General features: G+C 39.4%; 1 long non-coding RNA gene across 2 annotated transcripts; it reads right to left on the bottom strand.

Moving 5' to 3' along the window:
* Positions 1-4,323: 4,323 nt before the first annotated feature.
* On the bottom strand, positions 4,324-22,844 carry LOC131276419 (uncharacterized). 2 transcript variants are annotated; one of them, XR_009183897.2, is made up of 3 exons: positions 21,966-22,844; positions 5,831-5,923; positions 4,324-4,489 (listed from the first exon to the last, which is right to left on the bottom strand). It is a non-coding gene; the product is annotated as an uncharacterized lncRNA (long non-coding RNA). The 2 variants fall into 2 exon arrangements; XR_009183896.2 differs by lacking the exon at positions 21,966-22,844 and having other exon boundaries at positions 5,831-6,006.
* Positions 22,845-25,185: the final 2,341 nt, after the last annotated feature.

Consider the following 25,185-nt stretch of genomic DNA (forward strand, 5'->3'; position numbering starts at 1 on the left):
CGGCGCAGCTAGGCTCGGCTGGACTTGGCTCCATCGCCCGCCGCCCGCCGCGGCACAGCGCGGCTCGGCTCTCCCGCCCGCCACCCGCCGCGGTGCTAGCTGCCTCGGCTCCGCCTACCCAAGGAGGGAGTCCTCCACACGTAGCTGGGATCTCTGTGTATATTTCACAGATGGATCCTCTCTGTTACCTTCCCTCCAAATCGATGTCCAGACACCTCCGGACCAGGAAAAATCCCGAAACAGCCGGTCCCAAAGAGTCTCCGACACCTCCCAGCCGATTCCCCCCAGGAGCTAGTAACCGGGAAGTTCACTCAGCCGCCATCTTGCCTCCCCCTCCTGAAAAGTCCCAAATTATATCTTATAGACCAGTCCTTTCCATTACCTTCCCACCAAATCGATGTCCAGACACTTCCTGCCCTGAAAAAATCCTGAAAAAGCCTGGTCCCGGAGAACCTCCAGCGGTGCCCAGCTGCCTCTTCCCACGAGAGACGGCAAGGCAAGCTCACTCAGCCACCATCTTGCCGGAAGTCCTCAAATAAAAAGTTTAAGAAAAAAAATGACTAGCAAGAATTTGTCCCATTTCCCAAAATAAATTGAAAGCACTTTTTTAAAAATTGTGTTCGAGAAGCATCTTGAGACCAGAAGCACTCGTTAATATTATTCACACACACAGGAGTAACAGCAGCCAGCATGACTTCACCAACTAGAGAGAGAGAAAGGGAAATGCCAACCTCATTTCCCTTTCCCTTTCTTAGAATGGTTTACCAATACTCCAGGGCGTGTTGCATGAGGTAAGCTCTTTTTTTTTGCATTATCATATTAAGTAAAATATCAGTCCAGAAATGTATATAAAATACATTTTGTAATAAAAGTCTGGTTACTTTTTTTCTCTCTCCCTCTTCCCCCCCCCCCCCCCCCCCCCCGTTATCTGCTCTGTGTCCATTCGCTGTGTGTTCTTCTGTGACCGCTTCTATCCTTATCAGCAACACTGGAAATCTGTGTTTCTTTTTGTTGAGTCATCTTGTTGTGTCAGCTCTCTGTGTGCAGCGCCATTCCTGGGCAGGCTGCACTTTCTTTTCCTCTAGGCGGCTCTCCTTATGGGCTGCACTCCTTGTGCATTGGGCTCCCCTACACAGGCGACACCCCTGCGTGACACAGCACTCCTTGCATGCATCAGCACTGCACATGGGCCGGCTCCGGGGCCGGCTCCGAACAGGTCAAGAGGCCCGGGGTTTGAACCGTGGACCTCCCATGTGGTAGGCAGATGCCCTATCCATTGGGCCAAGTCCTCTTTCCTGATTACTTTTTAATCCCAGTGTTAAAGATAATGTTCTATGTGTGGCTAAAGTTCTAATATGTTAGGTTATAAAATAAGAACATAATAATTTATAAATTATAAAATACTATGCTTTTATATTACCAGGTATTACTTATAGATATGACTGGATGATAAAGTTCGTGTTCCCTCAGAGTTTTAAGAGCAAAATTTCAACTCCCTACCACTTATTTTTTCTTCCCCACACATAAGCAGTAAAAATTATAAAGACTTTTAAGATTATTCTTGTTTTGACACAAACAATGCAGACCTCTTTTAATGATTGACAGAGTCTTTTATTAATACACAAAACACCACATCATTATAATAGGAAAATTATTGTTTCTCTAATAACTAATTACATAAAAACTATCCATGGATCTTATAAGAATTTTAGTGTGTACTAGGTTTGATGCATATCTTAGAGGTAGGACATTAGCTTGCTGGAATCATTAGGGCTTGACTGATAATGAGAAATAGTAACTTATAAAACATTCTCTGAAGAACTTTCCCAAACAGTAATCGCTCTGAAATTAAAACAGAAAATAAAACTTACGTTTACACCTAGTTTTAGCCCTAAATCACAATACACATCAATCTCATCCGAAATTTTATGGTTTTGATGTAACTTTTTCAAAGGTGCCCAACAGAAATTGAAAGCTCATTTTAAGACCATGAATTTTACTGTGCAATAAAGTTTTAATTTCTCAGCGTCAAAGTTTATTATACAACAACCAACAGACACTATTTCAAAGATAGTATTAGTTTTCCTTCCTTGTTTCTTTCCAGCACCGATCGTATGAAGGTTTTTGTAAGCACATCCAGGAGTAGAGGAGGGACGACGGATTTGGTCACACAACTCCCTCTTTGATGAGCAGCACTTTTCCTTTACAGAAGAAACCATAATTTTATTTTCTTCTGTTTCTTTTCTTTGATAAAAACAGGGCGAAACAATCTTAAAGTCCCTTTTTTTTTTGCTGTGTGATTAAAATCTTTAGTTTTTAAAGTATCAATCTCTTAAAATCTATTTGATGTGGAGGAAAAACAAAAATTTTACTGAACTGTGCTCTCCCCCATGCTTTCCTCCAATCTTTCAACATAAAAGTCAACGTAAAAATAGAGCCCCATAGAAATTTCAACATTGAATTTTTTTGGACTCTTAAAGCTTAGTCGGAATCAAAAAAGCTTTATATAAATCACTAGTCTCTGTACATATTTCTTAGCTCAGTAGAAACCATGATCTAACAGCCTACCAATATTCAAAAGCCCAACTTTAGAAAAGGTCCTAGTTTTCTAGATTGTCTCTTTAGACAGAGGACACTGTCCTGATCACGAAGGCAAGCAGAAACAGATGAATCCCATTTGAGCTCCATGAAAGTCACTTTACTGTGGTTTATAAAGGATGACTATTAGAATCTCCAAAGTTTTTTCAATCCACAAACACACACACATACACACACACAAATTCACACAGTTACCAATATTCACATCTACACTTATGACAATTCAGAAAGTCTAAATACTTTTCTAGTTGAATTTGTAAGAGAAAAAAGACTTGAATTTAAATTCTTTTTTAAACTTCAGTCTTCAATATTGAAACTGCTAAGTTACTTCATTTTTCCATGAAAAAAATAGAAAAATAAAATTTAGGATATAAATGAAAAATGTAAAAATAAATTGGAAAACATCCTTTACTAAATAGGTTTAAGAAAAGTCCTATATAGAAAAACAGAATATTCCAAATGAAGGAAAAACCTGTGTGCACAGAGTTGCTGACCAAAGCATTTTTTGTAATAAAGCAATTCAGAAAAAATAAAATACCCAATCATAGAGCTCAAAAAAAAGATCAGGAAATGTCCAATTGATAAAATATATAGCCATTAAAAATTATGAGAACAGTGATTAAACAACATGGGAAAATGCATGAAAACATTAAACCAGATATAAAAACTGTCCCTGCTATATTTAAATAATCTCGTTCTGTTTTCAAAAACTATACAAGAACAAGATTTGACATGCTTGTCTCACTGTATTATGGGTATATTTTTTCCTTTATTGAAGGAAAAAAATATTAAGTTTTTATCATTGTTGTACATTAAAAATAAAAAAGGAAAAGAATAATTTTTGTCCCTGAGGGAGGCACATGGCTGACCTTGTCTTGAGATAGATTTCACTCTACTTGGGAAGGCAGCTGTCTGAGCAGCAGCCCAGTTCTTGAGAGCAATGCTCAAAAACAGGACCAAAAAGGGTGAGGGGTGAGAGGTGAGGGCGGGTGGCAACTGACCACCCAGGTGAGCTGTGGTTTAGTCCCTGTCATTATTTCATCAACTAGGCCCTAATTTGTCCATTTGATACTTCTATACAATATATATATCTCTATGTTTGAAGACAAAATTTCACATTAACATCTATTTTTGCCTTCAAACAAATTCAAAAACATAACTAAACTCCTCATAAAAAAAGCAGTTCTCAATTACAACCAAATTATGTTTTTAAAAAAAATGATAAAATGTTATTAACCCTGTGAAACATGTGACCATCTATAATTAGAGACCACTGTGTGAGATATACCAGAAATAATAATAAACAGAGGATTACCCACAAAAAAGCCATTTTCAATTGAAAGTTGAAATTCCACTGAGGTTTACAATTAAACAACCAGGGCAAAAAACCTTCCTTTAACTACAATAAAACAGAATTATAAAGGCTTACCTACAAGTGCCAAGAGTATAGGGATGGAATTTTTTTATGGTTTTATCAATGAGAATTATAGCTTCCTAAGCTATTTTAGCTCTCTAAAGAAAATGTTCATCGAAAGACTAAATTATGCAATGAATTCAATATTTTCAAACAGTTGTCCAATCAAACTTTTAAAATGTGAAGTTATATCATTGAAATCTGCTTGTGAAAGATCTCAATAAGCAATATTTAGAAATGCCACAGTAGAGAAGCTTCTTAGTACATTGCAGCTCTACACTGTTACAAAAAGTCATAAAGAGCTTACATAATCAGTGTAATGATTAATGTTTCATTTCTTGCAAGTCATATATCTTTCAGTTACATTCTCCCAGTTGATTACATTTCAAATTGCCTTTAGATAATCAGGTCTGACATTTTTATACTGAAGATAATAAGCATGCTCCCATACATCAATTCCCAGCAGTGGAATAAGACCTGTTGGGAAGGAAGGGGGAAAAAAAGCAAAAATTATGAATATTTCAACCAAAAAAGCTGCTTAAAGTTGCATCTTCTTGCTTTATAAAACAGTTTATCCTCAGCACACAAAATTATCCCTTACAACATTCTCATTCATGTTTTTCAGTTTTTATGTAAATAGAACCTTTGCCTAAGAATAACTATTCACTATTAAAAAGATCTTAAAGATTACTCTTTGGAAGAAAATGTGATAAATAGTAAAAAAAATAATAATAATTAAAATAGACTTGGGAAAGTCAATGAACTATAGTATTCTAATAGCCATTGTTAAAATATCAGGAGTCATAGAGTCAATTCTCCTAGACTTCCTCATTGGGGTCTCAGGACCCTCCTTAAAAGCAAGTTACGTTTATGGGGGTGAATGAGGACCTCCCCAAGCTTTTCCTCCAAGGGCCCTGAGCAGTCACAGAGAGGTATGAAAAACCTGCTCTGTTCCTCAAGGCTAATTTTCATATTAAGGAATTTAAAGCATCTATCAAAAATTAACAAAATGAGTTAACAAGGAAAAGGGATTAAGAAGTAAGGAAAAAGATACTGTTTTCAAAAATTAACTAAATTAAGAATTTAGTTATAGCTATAAAACTTTCCAACAAATCACAGCTCTGCCTAGGAAAAAAATTCTCACCCAGTAAGTGTTTTTTTTTAGGAGTGAACCTGGGACTTCATACATGTGAAGCGTGTGCTCAACCACTGACCTTCACCCACTCCACTCCAACAGTAAGTCTTATTCAAGACCCACCTGGAGTTTCCAAGGCAAATATAGTCTATACCCTTGGGTAGAGGTCTGGAAACCTGAGTTCCAGTCTCAGTGTTACCACAATAACAAGTTATAAAAGACAGTGCTACAAAACAAAATGAATTCATCACCGTTTGTTATAAGAGTTATGCTTAACACTTGATAATAAAGGCATAATTGTTTCCAAAAAAAAAAAAGGCAGTGCTCAGCAGAGGGGATCAGAGTCAAGTTCTCAAGTCAGACAAAACTATTTTTTCCCTCCTATTGATATTTACCAAATATTAGTTTTTCATTTTAGCCTACATAATTACGTAAATTGATACTAATTCTCTGCTGGATAAAGCAGAGTTTGTTTAAACCATTTCTGTTGTTTATGTTAGCAGTTCATAAAATAGTTATTAATTAAAATTAAATGTGCTTATTTTACAAAATGTCAAGGACGTGGGTGTCAACTCTTAAAATTTATCATGGTAGGTTTAAACATAACAAGTTTTCCTTATTTCTAAATTCCTTATAGCAAACCATCTCTCCTAATAAGATGCATAATAATTTTCAAATCTAACCTGTTGTTCCTTGCAATGGATCCCGATTAAAACAAGCAGCAATCTGTGAGCGGCTCTGTTCCTTATTAAAGCCAAGCCAACCCCAACCTGAACCTGGAACGCCAACAGATACAGCTGTCAACTTTTCCTTAAATTTATCAAAGGAACAAAAATCACGTTTGATAGCTTCCAGCAACTCCCCTAGAAAGAAAATCCAGATACCACATGTGAACAGATTTCAGCAGTAACAAAAGAATATTATATTACATAAAATATTGTCGTAAGGCCCAAGATACAACTAGACAACATGGAGAAGATGTAGTATAACCTAGTGAGCCTATGTAATACCAGTGCTACTACAAGACCAGTATCTTAAGGCTTTACTATTTTCATTAGTCTATCTTTCAATGAAGTGTGTTAAAGGCATTTCTCTACTCACTGTGCTATTTTCATCAGCAAAGAAATATTTTCCATTAGACTACATTTTTCCGTCTGTAGAAAATTTGACTTTAACTTCTACCCTACCTATTCTATATCCCAATTTGCGAATTAATAGTTATGGCTATTATTTGAGTCTCTCCAAGAAAGCTTAGATATTTTCTTTTTATTTCCTTGTTTTAAAAGAGTCATTCTTCTATTCTGAACTAAGGGTACACTTTAAGAGCTATGGTCCTTTTATTCTGTAGTAACATGGAATAAAAGACTAGCCTGAACATATCAACTAAGCCAACTACACCAGAAAAAAATCACTTCTCTCATTCCACTGGTTTAAAAGTAATCATCTATTAAAAGCACAAATGATGGAATAAAGACGTACAGATAATACAAAATGTCAAGAGTACCAAAACCTTTGGTGGTTTATGGGTATATCTGACATTCTGGTAACTCACAAAAGTATTAAGTTATGGTCTGAAGGCCTAACTCAAAAAATATAAATTCTCCATCTTTGCATACTGTAGCAGTTTGATATAGTTATGAATCCCAAAAATAAATACTGGATTATGTTTGTAAACTGGTCCGTACCTGGGCATGATTAAATTGTGATTAGGGCTTTGACTGGGCCATGTCAGTAGGGTGCTGAGTCCCTGCCCCTTGGTGGGTGGGACTCACAGATAAAAGGTATGGCAAAGAACAGTGTTGGGGCTTTTGATGTTGGGATCTTGATGCTGGAGTTTTGATCCTGGAGCCGCTGACAACAACAGAAGTGGACAAAGAAGACACAGCAAATTGACAAAAGAAGGAAAAAAGGACCCTTGTCTCATATCGTATACAAAAATTAATTTAAAATAGATCAAAAGCCTAAATATAAAATTAAGAACCATAAAGCTTCTAGAAGAAAATGTAGGAAAACATCTTCAAGACCTGGTGATAGGTGGTGGATTCTAAAAGGAATTAAGAGGAGGGCTGAGGACTACTGGTGGTTAATGTAGAAGTTTTAATTAACTTTATTGTAAAAGTGTGGAAATATATAGATTTGATGGTAATACATTGTAGTAACAGCTGGTTTATAAATGGGAATATGGCTGGAAAGGGTAGTCTAGGGATGTAAATGTCAACTGAAAGAAAGCTAGAGAATAATCTAGGGATTGAATAATAAAGTGAACCCAGAGGTGGATGAGAATTGTGGTTGATGGTACAGATGCAAGAGTGTCCTGTGAGCTACAGCAGATGCATGCCACTATTGTGGGTGGTGGGAAGGTGGAGAAGCATGCGAAAAATATAACTGAGTGACCTATGGACTATGTGTTTAACAGCATACTGAAATATTCATTCATCTATGCCAAAGATGTACTGTGTTGACAATGGGGGAGAATGGGAAAAGTGTGCCAATTGTCCACTATGGACAATGGTTGGTGGTAATAGTCTGATAATATTATCTCATAATCTGTAACAAATGTTCCACCACATTGATGAAGGAATGCTGTATGGGAATTATACACATATGCATTTCTATTTTGTAAGTTCACAACTTCTGTAATAAAAATGTATTTTTAAAAATATGAAAAATGTTCAACATCGCTAGCAATTAGAGAAATGTAAATCAAAATACAATGTGATACCATTCACACCTATTAGAATGTCTGCTTTTAAAAACTCAAAAAACTATAAATGCAGAGGATGTGGAGAGATAGGAGTGCTTATTTACTATTGGTAGGAATGCAGAATGGTACAGCCACTGTGGAGGACTGTTTGGCAGTTCCTAAGGAAGTTGACTACAGACTTGCCGTGTGACCTGTCAGTACGATTACTAGGTATATATTCAGAAGAACTGAGAGCAGAGACACAAACAGATATCTGCACACCAATGTTCATAGCAGAATTATTCACAATTGCCAAAGTTGGAAACAACCCAGATGTCCATCAACTGATGACTGGATAAACAAATAGGGGTGTATACACACTATGGAATATTAAGCAGCGGTAAAAAGAAATGACGTCATGAGGCATATGACAACGTAGATGAAACTGGAGGACATTACTTTGAGTGAAGCAAGCCAGACACAAAATTTTCCACAATATATTGTGGAAAATCATGCAGTTAATAACTAGAATATTGGTCAAGAGAAAAGAGAGTGAGGTCAGAGAATGGAAAGCTGACGTTCAATCTGTGCAGATTGCTAAAAATGTCATTTGTAAATCTTTGGAAATGAGTAGAAATGGTGAAAGCATATCATCGTGTTTGTAACTAGAAGTGCCACTGTATGGGTATGACAATGGTTGAAAGGGAAAGTCTAAGTTCATGTATATTACCAGAAGGAAAGCTAAAATTGTAAAATGGTACCGTATATGACAGAACAACCTCATGTAAAACATAATTGGGGTGTTATTGCCTATATGACTGTTTTTTACAAAATGTAAATACAAATATACTAGAGAGAAGGAAAAGAATAGCAGCTATGAATGGTAGGGGAAGCACAGAGAGATTGAGAGTTGATGCACCTTGGTTGTTTTTTTGTTTATTACTATTGGAATAATGGAAGTGCTCTAAGAATGAAGTGAAGAATGCACAAATATGCAACTACACTGAATTCCATTGATTATACAGTTTGGAGGGATTTATGCTTTATTAATGTGTACCACTAAAATTCATTTGTTTGAAAAAAACTACAGCGAGACATCACTTCATACCTATTAGAATGGACACTATTAAAAAGACAGAGGACTACAATGTTGGAGAGGATGTGGAGAGACAGGAATACTTATTTATTGTTGGTGGGAATGTCAAATGGTACAGCCACTGTGGAAGACGCTTTGGCAGTTTCTAAAGGAGTTCAATATAGATTTGCCACAAGCTGGCAGTACCACTACTGAATATATATCCAAAAGAACTGAGAACAGTGATATGAACAAACATCTGCACACAGGTTATTCATGATTGCCAAAAGTTGGAAACAACCAGGTGTCCCTTAACTGATGAACGGATAAACAAACTGTGGTGTAGTCACATGATGGAATATGAAGCTGTAAGAAGTATTGAAGTTGTAAGGCTTTTGATAACACAGATGAACCTAGAAGACCTTATGTTGAGTGAAGGAAGACAGACATAAAAGGACAAATACTGGGTGAATGCACTAATATGAACAAAATACATAAATGTGGTTCCCAGACCCACATGAGTGAGAGCTGCATGCAGGACAGGTGCTTCAGGTGCAGGGAAGAGGGGCACCTGAGCCCTATACTGCCGGAAGGGCATCGTGCGCAACCTCTGTGGCAAGCGAGGACACAGCGCCTTTGCCCAGTGTCCCAAAGCAGTTCACAATTCCATGGCAGCTCAGCTCACCAGCGTGGCTGGGCACTGAACACCCATCTGCCTGCCTGCCGGGGTGAATGCACAGCCAGCTTACCCCTCTAAGTGCCAAAACTTTTTTAAACCGTTTTTTTATCATTTTTGAAGGACATCTTTTTAAAACCTACAAGAGACATCTCTCACTGCCTTCTTAAGCTGAGTTTACTCCATTTCAGACTTTTCCAAATTGGTGACTCTGTCATCAGTAGACTACCAAGGACTATAATGTGCAAATGTCACCCCTCCCTTTTCTACCATTTTGTTGTATTGGGGATTTTTTTTAACTGTTTACCCTCACCCCAAACTTTGTCTACTCCCTGGATTTTTACCCTTTGGGCTGCCTTGCTCTTCTTTATGCCCCAGCACTTGAGTCAGGGCCCAGCAAAGAGTGTCAGTTATGGCTCCTGTCAGGGTGTCTACCTTTCGTAGTTCTTCCCCTTCCCTTTTAATTTGCTTTTAATCCATGAGATCTGAGAATTTGTGAAACAAGCGGCTGTGGCTCAATCAGATGAGCTCCTGTCTACCATATGGGAGGCCCTCAGTTTATGTCCTGGCGCCTCCTTGTGAAGGCAGGCTCACCCACATGCTGCAGAGTGCCACCCAGCCTGCAGATGCTGCAGAGTACCGACTCAGCAAGGTGACACGACAGAAAAAGAAGGGAGACAAGCGAGAACACAGAAGAGCCTGCAGCGAATGGACACAGAGAGCAGACAACAAGCAAGCCACAAGGGGGGAGGAGAAATAAAAAATAAATACAGACACAGAACAATGCATAGCAAATGGAACAGAGAATAGACAGCTTGAAAAAAGAAGCAGGGGGATTTTTAAAAAATACATGTTTAACAAATTAAGAAAAAAAAAGGAAGTGTATGTAATCCGAGTCAATAAGCTCTGAATGGTTTCAAGGGGTCTCTCTTGTGACATAAAAATGTATGGACTTAAAAAAAAAGTGATCCAAAATGAAAGAAATCAGACACAAAGTACTACATATTGTATGATTATTTTTATATAAAATGTAAATAGGGAAGCGGACTTGGCCCAATGGATAGGGCATCCACCTACCACATGGGAGGTCTGCGGTTCAAACCCCGGGCCTCCTTGACCCATGTGGAGCTGGCCCATGCACAGTGCTGATTCACGCAAGGAGTGCCCTGCCATGCAGGGGTGTCCCCATTTAGGGGAGCCCCACACGCAAGGAATGCACCCCATAAGGAGAGCCACCCAGCACAAAAGAAAAGGCAGCCTGCCCAAGAATGGCACTGCACACACAAAGAGCTAACACAACAAGATGATGCAACAAAAAGAAACACAGATTCCTGGTGCCTCTGATAAGGATAGAAGCGGTCACAGAAGAACACACAGGGAATGGACACAGAAGACAAGTGGGGGGGAGGGAAGGGGAGAGAAATAAATTTTTTAAAAAAATTGTAAATATACAGCAATTTGTGAAGATGAATTTAGAGGGAAGTGGATGTGACTCAAGTGATAGAGTTTCCACCTAACATATGGCAGAATCCCTAGGGCCCTGGGGCCTCCTGTAGAAAAAGAAGAGAAGTCATGCCCACACACCAAGCCAGTGCCTGGGTGAGTGCCCATGTGGAAGCCAGTGCACGCAAAAGTGCCCGCATGGTGAGCCAGTGCCTTGTGCAAGTGAGTCATGCAGCAAGATGATGATGCATCTAAAAGAGAGACAAGGGGAGAGTCAAGGTGACACACAGCAGAAACCAAGAACTGAGGTGGTGCAATGGACAGCGAACCTCCCTCCATATCAGGAGACTCGAGGATCAAATCCTGGTGAATCCTAGAGGAAAGAAAATGAGAAGAGAAGAGAACACAGAGAACAAATCAGCAGGGCAGGAGGGGAAGGGAGGAAATAAAGAAATAAATCTTTAAAAATAAAGGTGAAATTAGATTAGTGGCTATGTAGAGCTTGGGGAAGACTGCTAAGGAGTGTGGAATTTTTCTTTCTGGAGGAATGAACTTGCTCCAAAATTTTTTGTGGTGATGAATTCACTACATTGAGAATATACTGAAACTCACTGATTATACACTTTGGATAGATCATATGGTATGAGAATATTTCTCAATAAAACTGCTAAATGTGCAAGAATAGCCAGAAAAAACAGCTAGGTACAACAAGGGAAGCATACAGAGATTGAGAGATGAAGAATTTTCCTGTTTATTATTATTGAAAAAATGAAAATATCCTAATAATGATTGAAGTGATGACTTCACAACTATGTGATTATGCCAAATATCATTGATTGTATACTTTGGATGAATTGTATGCTTTATTAATATGTATCAATAAAATAGATTTGTTTTAAAAATGAAATGATTCACTTTAATATTAGAATATGCTAAAAGATTTTGAAAAGTTAAGGCAATAAAACAGTTTAGGGAATAGTGGAAACTCTCTAAAACAAGGTGTATATAATTTCATCAATCTGTTTCTGAAGAAGCAAAAGAACACAGACCAAAATAATAATATGGTGCTATATAATGCATTGGACAGTTCACCAACTTTAAATTGTTTCACAGATACTTTTCCTGTTACTTTAGAGCCTTGATTCTAGGATTCCATCTGTGCAAAAACAATTTGGGGGGGGGGGAATTATTCCTATACTACATATGCATGGCATTATCATATTAAATGTAAATGCATAACTTTATCCATATATTAACATACTACTACTTCCTTCTAGAATACACAAGTCTAAGCCTAAAGAGGCTCTCTGAATCTTTCTTAAACTCAAAATTTTGACAGATGGATCAGATTGTTCAGCTCCTAGAAGACAGTCTTTTGCACAAAACGTGAATTAGTCACACAGACCACTCTGGGCTTTGAAAATTCTAAAATCCTAGGAATGCTTGACTACTACTTCTGCCTTTGCTGACTTGTCTGGCATGTGACAGGCAATCTACTATATTCAGATTACATAATTTTCATAGCAACATAGCAATGTAACAAATACAGGAAGACCTTTGAAGTGATGATGACAAAACAAATGTAACTTAAAATTAAACCACCTGCAGTGATACCAGTGAAAATAATTACAACTACGGAGACATTTATATAAACAGATACTTTCACCTCACAAGTTTTCAGAGGGAATAATACCCTTTTTAGGAGATTAGTACAGTAAAAACTTTTCGTGGTACTAAGACATTATTTGCCTATTCCTTTCTTTATTTTGTCATGAATGTTAAAAGCAATTTTCTAAAGCTTACTTGACACAAACTCACTGATCTGAGAGCTAATGGAATGTGTGTCCTCGTGTTTTAAAAACTCTGAATTTAATTATTAATAAAATAAATATCAATCAAAGCCATGTGGGATCCTCAATAATTTTTAAAAATTGAAAGATACATTGAGACAGAAAAGTCTTACACATCTGAGGTCACACACTTGCAGGCAGGTTACTGCCAGTATATTGCCACTTGATAGTCTGCTTAGTGGAAAACAAGTCACTTTTGACAAGAACTATAAAATGGGCCTTAGTTTAATGTTTCAGATACATTAAAAGGTGGAAAATGGGCATCTTAGAATCAAGGAAAGCTGGATTTCCAGATTCATGAATGTTGTATAAAGTGCTGCTAAACTGGATTTTCTCTTTTATTAGAGCAAATAGAATAACTGATGTTTTAGATGTAATTTGATTCGTGAAGAATCTGTTTCCATTTTGACTCAGTTCACTCAACACAAAGACCATTTTTAACAAAAAGGACTATGTCTAGCATCAATTTGACTTCAGAAATTTTATCAGCAAACAAAATTTGATAGGAAGTGCATTTTATGATTTTAGTAACAGGAGGTTACAATATTTTTTTAGTTGCAACAACTGTATTGTACTAAACAGTCAAAACATTCTGTGTAGAGGATTAGTGAACCATACGTTGCAAAAATGGGGAAATCCTGAGGAGGTCTGGAACTAGAGAATGGTTTAGACTTGATCTAATAAGCAAAGATCAAGCTACTAACTAAAGACTATTGGGCTAAGCGTAAATTCATGGTAAGTAAATGGTCCACATAGAGTAGAACAGTAACAGACTGAAGAAGAACCTTGAGACTCAAAAGATCACTTAATTAGCTTTGCTAATGTATAGTCATGATGGTAGCACAACATTGTGAATATAATTAACACTACTAAATTATATAAGTGAATGTGGAATAAAAGGGGAAATACTGGGTAGTATATATGTTGCTAGAATAAAAATTAAAGGTAAACAGCCCTAAGACTATGGAATACAGTGAACCCTAAAGGAAACTGGGTTATAATTACTAGTACAATTATATTATTTACAATTGCTAAAAGATGGACACAACCTACATGTCCATCAACTGATGAATGGATAAACAAAATGTGGTATATTCATATAATGGGATATTATTCAGCTGTAAGAAGGAATCAATTGTGGAAGCACATGACAACAAGCAGGAACCTTGAGGATATTAGGTTGAACAAAATAACCAGACACAAAAGGAAGAACATTTTATAGTCTTACTGATATGATCTAAATACAAAGAGTATTCTGGAGTGGGACTATGAAGTGTAGGTTGCTGGGAGATGGAATGTGGGATGTGTGTAGAATGTTTAATCAGGTAAAATGTAAATATGTGGTAATGGTTGGACTTGATGGCAACAGATAATGGATGTAACAAACACAGATTTAGGGATGTGAATGTGGCTGAAAAAAGTAATCAAGAGAAATTAATGTTATTTAGAGGACAGCTGGAGGATGATATTGGGAATGTATAACAATGATTCTGGAATGAGATGAGAATTGTGGTTAATAATATAAATACAGTAGTGGACTTCCACACATTGTTAAGAATGTGCTGATACAATCAAGGCATACAAATAATATATGATTTATGGACTATACCTAAGAAAACCATTGTAATGATTTTGTAGCAAAAGCAAAGTTGATGCTCTCTTAATGCTAAAGGTTAAAAAAGAGATTCTGGGGAAGCAGACATGGCTCCACTGATAGAGCATCTGCCTACCACATGGAGGGCCCAGGGTTCGATCACCAGGGCCTCCTAACCCGTGTGGTGAGATGGCCCATGTGCAGTGCTGCTGCACGCAAGGAGTGCCATGTCACACAGGAGCACCCCACATATGGATGGCCCCACAAACAAGGAGTATGCCTCACATGATAAAAAAAAAAAAAATGCTACCCACCCAGCAGTGGAGCTGCACACATGAAGAGCGGATGCGGCAAGATGACACAACAAAAAAGAGACGCAGTTTCCTGGTGCCACCTGATAATGCAAGCGGACGCAGAAGAACACACAGCAAATGGATGGAGAGAGCAGAAAATGGGGAGAGAAATAAATAAAATAAATCTTAAAAAACAAAAAAGAATCTGGAGTTTGGTTTTGTGAGATATGAATATGATTAGCATTTTTTCTCATCATTTTTTTCATTAATAAAGAGTGACTATGTCATTTAATTTGTGTTCATCTGTGTATCTTTCTGAACTCCAGAGGAACAACTGAGATAGTAGTTGGAATTAGATGAGATTGAAGTGCCTGGAATGAACTTTTCAGAGCAATGTTTCCATAACTTGTTGAGCTACATTTTTCTGTTTTATAATTTTTTTTTAAATTTGAAATGAAGATATTAAACATAGTAGAATTATTAAAGTACCTTTGGATCAATTGTAACAAAGGTACTGCACTAATACAAGTTGAAAATGAGAGAAGGTATATGGAAACCTTTTCTGCATGATCTTTCTGGAAATCTACAACTTCTCTAATAAAAAAAAAGTTTAAAGCAAAAGAAAAATCTGGGGCAATGAAGTAGTAAGAACTGAAAAACGACAAATTTTGCAGAACTCTAGTAACTGCCTACATTCAAGGTGGGGGTAAGGTGAAGGATGACATATGCGTTTCCAATTCTAGGTGAGACTTCAAGATAAGTCCCAAAAGTTGGTTTCACAGGAAGATAATAAAGTATATTTTAGACATATTACATCAGACCCAAAGAAGGAGCATTCATGTAAAGCTACTGAAGGGAAAAGTTGGATTCAAACAAATTGTTGAAAAGCCAATGCTTAAATTGCAGATTTGGGGATAATTATATAAAAAGTATATGTAAATGTGGGTAAGTAAAAGAGATCTCCAAAGCGGAAAAGATTGAAGGGGGAAAAAAGCAAAAGTAAAAAGACTTAACCACTAATATCCAACTGAGAATATGAAGGAAGTATAAAAAAAGGAGAAGGGGGCAGATGTGGCTCAATCAGTTGGGCACCTGCCTCCTAAACAGGAGGTCCCTGGTTTGGTTTCTGATGCATCCTAAAGAAGATGAGCAGGCACAATGAGTGGACACAATGAGCAGACACAGTGAGCAGACAAGCAGACAGACAAGGAAGCCATTTTGGGGCGGCGGGGAGAAGGGGGAGAAATAAGGTCCCAAGAGGATACAAAACTGGGGGCTACAGAAATTAAGAAAGCGCAAAGGTTCAGGAACAATACATGCCATAGCAATTGAAGGGGCTCTTTATGACTTTGAAAGCCTGTGAATTAACTATTTGGAGGAACAATGTGGTATAGTATGAAGAAACACTAGATTTGGGGTCAAAGTCCTAAAAATTCAAACTGTCTTTATGCCAGACTGAGTACTTTTAGTGCTTCTACATACCTCAAACTAAGTGGTCAGATAATAAAAACTCCCAATTTAGTTATTAGAAAATACCATGAAAAGAAAAGAATTTTAGCCAATCAGTTCAAAAAGTAAGTTATGTTTACAGGCCATGCAAGCATAACAGGACTTGACCAGCCATACACATACAGATCACCAACTTGGAGCAGTTTCTCCTGCTTTGATCCCTCAATCAAAATCTGCTCAAGTGTTTTTAACAGTACTTCTGAAACGTAATTTTTAAAATCCCAGTTGTGGTTTTTCAGTGGCCTTAGTGGTTTATAGGTTTATAATCAATTTCAAAAATTCTTCAGGCCCCCAAAAATTGTATTCAAAATTTCAGTTTCTTATAGATTTTCTGAAAACTCTACTCTTAAAAAGAAGTTTTATACCAGTAATATGAATGTTTAAAATAAGCATAAGCCTTTTATATATGCTTTCTCTAGAACACCCTAGCAGAGTTGTTGGAAGTAGAAAACCATGGCCACTAATATGTTAGAAATGAAATTTACAGGGAAGACAATTTGTAAGCATCATGATCTAATTTTGCTAATCTAAAGTGCAAATGTGGAATTGCAGGAGGTTCATAACATAAAATCAATGTCTAGAAATGCATGTTAGCAAGTTCAGAGAAAAATTTAATTTTACTTTGGCAATTATATTTTCAAGTTCACTCTTTTGTTATATACAGTGTAAACAAACTATGCAAATCATCTTGAGAATTACAGACCAAGATGTCTAAAATCTCAATTTGGATTAAGAAGCCTGTAAAATAATCTGATTAAAAGACTCCAACAAATGGAAAGACAAAAAACAGTCAAAAGATCCACAGTCAATGATTAAATCATCAATGATTTGCATTGTGTCCTAGGGCAGGACACAATTGTTAAAAAGGTAATTGCCTGCTGTTTTTTCTTTTAGGACTTACCAGGAATTGTAGTAAGGACCTCTTATATCTGAAGCAGGTGCTCAACCAGTTGAGCTACATCCTCCCCCCATAATTTGCTATTTTTAAATGTAGCTTGAAGCAAGGAAATCCACCAAATTGATCAATACATTTCATGTACAGAAACAAAACTTTTTAGGTGACCACATATCCTATATTTTAAATCAATATCTTATATTCTTAGAACTCTATTCCAAAATTATTTTCCATAAATCTCTCGACTACATCCAGGACCTAGGATTTATTAGAGAAAAAACACTGTGAATACTTTGTTTTTGGAGAAACTTGCAGTGCATTTTTTAAATGGAGAATAAAAAGGCCTTAAAGGTATTTTTGTTGGTAAGTTTTTGTTTGTAGGGTATATTTGTAGCATCTTACTTTCCCAGCAAAGCATAACTTTATAAATAACATGACTTAAAAGACATCTTTAAGCCTTAAATTATTAGATTGTTTAAACAATGAGTTTTCTTATGCTCTTTACTTTCATAAAGGTCTTCAGGAAATGCCAGTATTAATCAGTGTAATGAAAAGAGAAAGTGATTGAGCATCCCTACTCTCTAACCTTTATAACTTTCCATCTGTATACAGTTAATACACTTTAAAATAAAATGAAATAAAGAACAATGAAATAAAATTTGAATATGATTAAAAGGGGGAAATTATTGTATTACAGTAACAATAATATAATTTTTTTGTCTTCTTTGTCTTTTTTTCATAAATTAAAAAAAATCATGGTCGTACACTATACAGCTAGTGAACCCTAAGTTAAACCATGAACTTTAATTGATCGTACAATCATAAAAAAGTGCTTTCCTCAAATGTCACAAATATCCCATACCCAAGCAAGGAGTTGGTGATGGGGTGGTAATGGGAATCGTGTATTTTATACATGATTGTTCTGAAAACCCATAAAATCCCTAATAAAGGGGAAAAAAGAATCTCTCTGCACAGATACACATGCACATGTATGCATACATATGTGTAAGCACACCTTCACATGCACACTCCTTGATATGCATGATGCATGTGCACACATGTATGGAAACACACACACCTCCGCCTCTTCACTTCCACCTTCAGACCATGTCCTCTTCTGACCCTACCTGCCACCTTCCCCAGTGCCTTGCAGTGAGCCTTTGCTTTGCTGCTGAGCAGTTTGGGTAGAGGAGGCTGCTCTTGTCACCCCTTCCTGCACAGAACAGTTCTGTCCTCAGGTCCTGTTCCTCTCCTATCCAAGGTGCTCCACCGGGCCTTCACCAGGACTGCAGAAGTTTATCCTGCTGACAGAGGGCCCGATGGCCAAGCCATGGGGGAGCCAGGAGGCACAAATGAGCGAGGGGGACAGAATTCAGGGAGGAGATGCAACAGGCTTAAAAGTGGAGAGACCCACACATTGTGCAGCATGAACTGTCCAGATCTCTCCGTAGGCCACTTAGGCCCTGGATCAAAACAGGCCCATTTGGCATCTTCTTCTCACCATTCACTGGGATGTTCTCATTCTCACCACCCCAGTGGTGTAGACCCCTGCACCAGTTTTAGAATGGAAGAGGGTCTTAAATACCTAATTGTCAAAAGACATCATCGTTATATAAGCTCATTGTTACTAAGCAGGGGGAAGCGGTAGACAACCACTCATGGCTGAGTTCTTTGGCTGAAACTGCAGTTGCTGGATAGAGTCTCTGTAGACCTTTGGGACCATGTCTAGATCACCTGACACAAGACTAATGCAAAAAATCCACTCAGCAAGTACCTTTGGGCTGTGAGGGTGTTAATCATGGGCACATCTGAGCAGAAAACTTTCTGTTGGACTTTATATAAGATAGCTTTGACTAGAGGTCACTGGGGAGTGTATTAGTCCAAGTTCTCTAGGGAAACACAATCAACAAAGGATGTCTGTCAATAGTAAGAGATTTATCAGAGTCTCTCATGCAGTCATGGAGATGTACAAGTCCAGGTTCTGCAGGCAGGCTGCAACCAGGAGGTCCAATGAAAGTCCAGTAAAGGTTCTTAATAAATTCTGGGAGATGTTGGCTGTCCAAAGATGAGCTGGGAAAATTCTCTCTCAATGCTGGAATCACTCCCCTTTTAAGAGATTCAACTGATTGAGTTAAGCATCACTCACTGCGGATGGCAATCTCCCTGACTGACGTAGTTATAACCAGCTATCTATGATTTCCCACTGCAGTAAAGTCAATGGTGTCTAAAGTCCATAAATATCCTTTTTTACAGTTAGCCCAGGGCTTCCTTGATCAAACAACTGGGCACAATTACCTGACCAATTTGACACGATAGCCTAACCATCACAGTCAACCCCTTGTCAACTTGGCAACCATACACATTACCTTAAACCATACTTAGTCTCTAAGTAAAAACAATAATAAACATATATATATATATATATATATATATCTGCCTAACAATGTTCAACCCCTGCATATAACAGGAAATGCATTCATTCCATACAGAATAGGGTGCAAGTTCTTGGGTAAGGAGGATTAGAAATGCCTTGCAAGTGACTGGCCTCAGGGCATTCCCTTGCATTTTCTTCTGCTGAGATAGGATTAATTTCTTTAGGCAGGGGTTGGAATTCAGTTTCCTCAGGGAAGACGGGAGGCTTAGCAGTGCATGCTGGAGTTTGGCTGGTACACGCCTCAGGGCTGGGATGAGGTCCAGACTCCCTGGGGCAGTCTGGAGCCTGGGCAGGGCAGGCCTCAGTTGCCCTGGTACCCACCTCAGGGCTGGAAGTTGTTTTATACTCCCTGTGTCAGGGTGGAGGCTGGATGTTACAAGGTTGACAAGGTGTGGCCTGGACTGGGCAGACCGTGGCAGACTTATCTGGCAAAGTCTCAGCAGAACTCAGGGTTCCAATGTCTCTGTCAATATCATCATCATCCCATATGTCTCCATCCCAATTCTCTGGATTCCACTCTTTTCCAACCAATTCCTTAATTTTAACTGCAGAAATCCTGCAGGGTTGAGATTTTAGTTTCCTTTGTAACTCCGCTACCTGGACAATGAGAGTCTGAATTTGGTTCTCAGCTATTTCAAGCCTGTGGCTACAGGAGACAAGGTTTTCTTTCAGAGCAAAATTAGAAACTTTCACTTCATCCATTTGGTGTTTAAGTTTCAAAATCAAAGCCTTTAACTCAGCTCTTTCTTTGGTAACAGTATCCAGAGTATCTAGGAGGAGCCATTCAACATCATTATACCATTTGACTCCAAAAAACTCTGTTAAGGTGTTGAAAACACTCTCACCCAGATCCTTGCTTCTTACAACTGTGGAAGTAGGGGAATCCGGTGATGCTATTTTGGAGATCTCGATTGCTTACTCGTACCATGGACTGTTAGTAGCCTCTTTGTTATTGGAAAGGGAGTCATCAGTACCCTTGAGGCCAGTTAGAGTAGAAAGACAATTGCAAAACTTCCAGAACCACCTCAGACATCCCATGCTTAAGATTCTGTTCCTCAAGACCCCACTCCCGGTGTCAAGCTGTATGAGTCAGGGTTCTCTAGGGAAGCAGAATCAACAAGAGATATCTGTTGATGGTATGAGATTTATCAGAGTCTCTCTTGCAGCTGTGGGGATGCACAAGTCCAGGTTCTGCAAGCAAGCTGCAACCAGGAGGTCCAATGAAAGTCCAAGGAAGATTTTTGATGAGTTCTGGGAGATGCTGGCTGTCCAAAGATGAGCTGGGAAATTCTCTCTCAATGCTGGAATCATTTCCCTTCTAAGAGATTCAACTGATTGGTTTAAGCATCACTCACTGCTAATGGCAATCTCCCTGATCAATGTAGTTATAACCAGCTATCTATGATTTCAAACTGCAGCAAAGTCAATGGTGACTAAAGTCCATAAGTGCCCTTGTATTACAGTTAGCCCAGTGCTTCCTTGACCAAACCACTGGGCACAATTACCTGGCCGATTTGACACAATATCCTAAGCATCAAAGGGAGTATGTCTTTTGGCCAGTTTACCTGTAATGGAATATTAAAAGGAATGGATGTATAGAAACTGTCCATTTAGGATAGAAATATGCATAGGGTCTTAAAAAGGAATGATGTTTTGATACATGTGACAACATGGATGAACCTTGGAGACATTATATTATGTGAAATAAGCCAGACACAAAAGGACAAATATAGTATGATCTCACTGATAGGAAATGATTAGAATAAGCAAACTCATAGACACGATCTAGAATACTGCTTACCAGGAGATGAGATGGAGAAAAAGAACTGGAAAATAAGGCATAAATGGTGACAGGACTTGGCCCCATCCCTAGCCCCCATAACAGCCACAACTTGCAGAAGCTGCAAGTTTATTATTAACCTGCCTCATTGTGGAAGTGTGACCATTTACTCAGAAGGAGCCACATCCCATCACATAGAACAGACCCCCATCCTGAGCCTAAATGTGCTGACACAGTTCATTTACTCACAAGAATAGACAAGCTACATGACCCCACCAACCCCTCCCACACCCCTAGCACTCACTGCCCTTAGCCCACAACTCCTAGGACCCCTACCAGCCCCTGAGTCTTACCCAAGCCCCAACCCACTCCCACTGACTAAGCATATTGATGTACTGTATAAATTCATAACTGCCTCCGCCAGGGGTGGACTGAAGTTTCTCTTCAGACCCCCTCCATTGGGAGAGCTTCCCAATAAATCCTTGCCTGCAATCACTGGTCTCTGCATCCCAATTATCTCATCCCAACATCTAACATATGGTGTCAAACCCCAGAATCTGGGAAGAGGAGACACCCACCACTGTACCTGGCAAATTGAGAAGCAATGAGCAGCAGCAGCTCTCTCAGGCTTACTCCCAGATCGTGGTTGGTGAGATTGTTGCCTCATCTTGGAAAGAGGAAGCAATGGGCAGTGGAAACTTGCCTGGGCTTACTCCTTAATCCTTATCCTGCAACTCTTGGTCCTTTCGCCCTCTCCTGGAACTCCCCAGATTGATGCCCAGAGACACTTGGGAGTGCATTGAGGCTGGCAGATTGGTGAGAGACCTACCCTTGCCACAGCTGTAACTCCATCCTACACCACACTCTGGTTACCAGTTGGGTGAGTTAAGGGAATTCTCTGAAAGATCCTGTTTTTTCCCCATTGTTTTAGATAACTCTGCAAACCCTAGGTAGGTTAGTGATCCTCTTCATTTTGGGTGACCATGGCAGGTGCCTGACCTGCACCCCAGAAGCTCCTCAGAAATCAGAGACATCTGATCCTGGGTGTGGACTTCCTGCTAATAAAGTTGTCTGGCTAACTCGGGGATGCCTGACTTGCTCAGTTAACATTTGAGAGTCCCTGATCTCTTCCCAGCTTCTGAAAATGCTCCTCGAAATACTACATCACTGGGCTGACTCCTTCAGACCTTAAAACTTTATATCCTGAAGGAGATGTCAGACCCAAGAAACATCGCTGCACTACAATTTGGCCTCAATACAAGTTCGAACATGAAAGTTAATGGCTGGAACATGGTACCTTTGACATACAGATCCTTAGAGATCTGAAAAACTTCATCCAATGCAATGGCCCTCTGTCAGTCGTGTTCCTCTTACCAAATCCTATTGCTCAATCAGAAACCTTCTCCTAAGACACCCCCACCTAAAGACTCTTTTGATTTTGATCCATCTGAACACACTCCCCCCCCTCTGTATCATTTCATCAGTGTCCCCTTCTGAGCCTACACCCTCACCCAACTTAGGCTCTCCACCTCCATCCCCTCCCTCGGCTTCTTCCCCCTTTCCTCCCCCTCATACTTGCTCCTGCAGAATGACTCCCTCCACCCCACAACCGGAGCCATTCTTGGTCCCCCTACTTCCCTTTAAGAAAGTGGTGGGAGTTGAAGGTATCATCCAAGTACATGTTACTTTCACCCTCTAGGATCTTAGTCAGATAGAAGAGTGATTAGGCCCCTTCTCAGAAAATCCTACTACATACATTAAAGAATTCCAGTACCTCACTCACTCCTATGATCTCACATGTCAGGGTGTCTATGTCATCATAACTTATTCTACCACTCCCAAGGTAAAAAACCATATTTGGGCTGCAGCCACTGCTTTGCTGATTCCCTACATACACAGGACCCTCACTGACAATCCCCTGCCACTGACACATTTCCCACAGCCTCCCCTCCATGGGAATATCAGGCAGCCTCTAACGATTTAGATCATATGGCACACATTAAAACCTGCATAATAGAAGGCATGGAAAAGGCAGCCCTCAAAGCTGACAAGATCAATGAAATTTGACAAGATCAAAGAAATTTGACAAGATCAAAGAAATTTCCCCCAAATCAGATGAAAACCCTGTTGCCTTTATTAATAAATTAACTGAACCATTCCTCAAATATACCAATTTAGACCCAGATTCTGAATCTGAACAACTATACTTACATGCCACTTTATTACTCAGGCATACCCAGATATCAGAATAAAACTGCAGAAATTAGAGGAGGGTCCTCAACCCCCTCAGAGAAACCTAGTTAAAGCAACCTTCAAGCTCTTTAACAGCAGACAGGAGGAAGTCAAATTAGAAAAACAAAGGAGATGAAGCTAAATCCTCCCTCCCTGCAGCTGTGCTCAGGTCCATTCTCGAAAACCCCATCCCTCTTCTTCCTGGGGCCACCACCTGGACCCTGCTTTAAATGTGGGAAGCAAGGACACTGGGCACATGCTGGTTCTTCTGAGGGCTACAGAGACCCACAGGTTCTATGGTCATGGCAGATGAAGTTCAGTGCCATGTCAGTTGGCCCACTTTGGAGTTTGTGTTTCTGTATGACGGAGCTGGACTCAGATGTGATCTTTGTCCACAAGCCTCTCCTGTTACTTTTGCCGGATCTGTGGTTGGTGCTGGGGTTTAACATATACCAGGGGACCTGACTCTCTGGACTGACCATGTGATAGCCAGGCCCTGCTCTTCAACAGACTTGCAACCCCTACACTCTGGTTTATTGGACTTGCCCCACTCAGCTAACGTGGAGTTGAAGAAGGTCAACCACCACACCATGGAGCCAAGAGTGCCTACAACTGAAAGCTGGAGAATTGCATCCAGCATCCATGTGGACTTTAAGCCCCCTCTTGATATAGATGTGGAGTGGACACAACCATTCCAAGGTCCACAGGATGGAGGAATAGAGTATGGAATAGAGTGGACTTACTTATATTCTATTCATGAACTATTGTGATTAGTAATCGAGGAAAATGTGGCATTGGTGTGGAGAAAGGGGCCATAGTGGCTGCTGGGGATACGGAGTGGGAGGAAGTGATGTGATATGGGGGCATTTTTGGGACTTGGAGTTGTCCTAGGTGGTGCTGCAGAAACAGTTACTGGACATTGTATGTCCTCCCATGGCCCACTGGGTGGACTGTGGGAGAGTGTGTGCTATGATGTGGACCATTGACCATGAGGTGCAGCGGTGCTCAGAGATGTATTCACCAAATGCTATGAATGTCTCATGATGATGGAGGAGGTTGTTATGGGCGGAGGAGTGCGGTGAGGGGGGTGGGGGGTATATGAGGGCCTCATATTTTTTTAATGTAATATTAAAAATAAAAATAAAGACACACACAACAAAAGACCCTCACGAGGACCTTGTCTGGTGTGCCGACATAAGGCCATTGGAAGTCAGACTGTCACAAAAACCCAGTTTCTGGGAAAATCCCTCCAACATGACTTACCGAACTAGAATTTAAATCACCTTCCAAGAGGCGGGGCAAGATGGCATCTGACTGAGTGCACCTCATACTCTCTCGTGCAAAGAAGCAGCTGAGTGGGGTCGGAGCCCTGCTGGATTGGGCTGTTTCGGGTGTTTGCAAGGCAGGAGGTGTCTGGACATTGATTTGGTGGGATGGTGACATAGGAGATTCTTGCAAGAAGTCCCAAGGATGGAATAAGAAGATGGTCGCTGAGTGAACTTGCCTTTGCGGTAGGTCCCGGGAGGAGACGGTTGGGCGCGGCTGCAGGCTCTCCAAGGCCGGGCTCTTTCGGG

Source organism: Dasypus novemcinctus, chromosome 28 (assembly GCF_030445035.2).
Source record: "Dasypus novemcinctus isolate mDasNov1 chromosome 28, mDasNov1.1.hap2, whole genome shotgun sequence".
Lineage (NCBI taxonomy): Eukaryota > Metazoa > Chordata > Mammalia > Cingulata > Dasypodidae > Dasypus > Dasypus novemcinctus.